We start from the raw sequence: 631 nt of genomic DNA, 5'->3' as shown, positions 1-631 counted from the left end.
ACTGTAAAAGGAAACACTTCAAAGAATGGAACAAATCGTTGTCATCCAGTTCCAAATGCCCTTCGATGGGGCCAGAGGAGTAATGCCCCGCCCACACAGCCTGCCCAACCAGCAACAGGTTTAGTTGAGAGCGGCCCAAACAAACAATGGGAAGACAAGACAGCAGAGAGTCCAAAGCGCTGCAGCTCCAAACACACAATCAGGTGCCTGAAACAGAAAACCCATTAACCGTGGATCCAGATAAAAGAAATCAAACGTTAACAGGTAGCTTACCCAGGGGTGGAAACACAGCCTAACCCGGGAGGAAGCGGGTCAGCAGGTGAGGACCAGATTGAAGCCGCCCGCCACAGCAACCCCCAGCTGCAGCCAGCAACGCCATCAGAGCAACACTACAGAAACGCACGACAAGTGTAGCACCCAAAAACCAACCATGATCTCAGCCACGGATAGCAAAACTGTCACTTACGATCGCAGACGAGTCGACATGTAGCCACCGACCGCAGCAAGAGCGGGAGAAACAAAGACGTACGCACCTTGCTGCAGCCTGCCCAACTATATAGGCATCTGCCCCACCCACCAATCAACGGTGCGCTTCTAGTTGCACCCGGCGCACAGAGCGGGGGAGGGTGGA

At 53.9% G+C, this 631-nt stretch overlaps 1 long non-coding RNA gene across 1 annotated transcript; it reads right to left on the bottom strand.

Moving 5' to 3' along the window:
* Positions 1-67: 67 nt before the first annotated feature.
* Positions 68-579, bottom strand: LOC106944480 (uncharacterized). The gene is made up of 2 exons (XR_001424332.1): positions 274-579; positions 68-207 (listed from the first exon to the last, which is right to left on the bottom strand). It is a non-coding gene; the product is annotated as an uncharacterized LOC106944480 (long non-coding RNA).
* Between the last annotated feature and the right edge of the window lie 52 nt (positions 580-631).

This window comes from Poecilia latipinna, unplaced genomic scaffold (assembly GCF_001443285.1).
Source record: "Poecilia latipinna isolate Pla-1442-1.1 unplaced genomic scaffold, P_latipinna-1.0 Scaffold11314, whole genome shotgun sequence".
Lineage (NCBI taxonomy): Eukaryota > Metazoa > Chordata > Actinopteri > Cyprinodontiformes > Poeciliidae > Poecilia > Poecilia latipinna.
The sequence above is the reverse complement of the archived record's forward strand: the minus strand, read 5'-3'. Positions and strand labels throughout refer to the sequence as shown.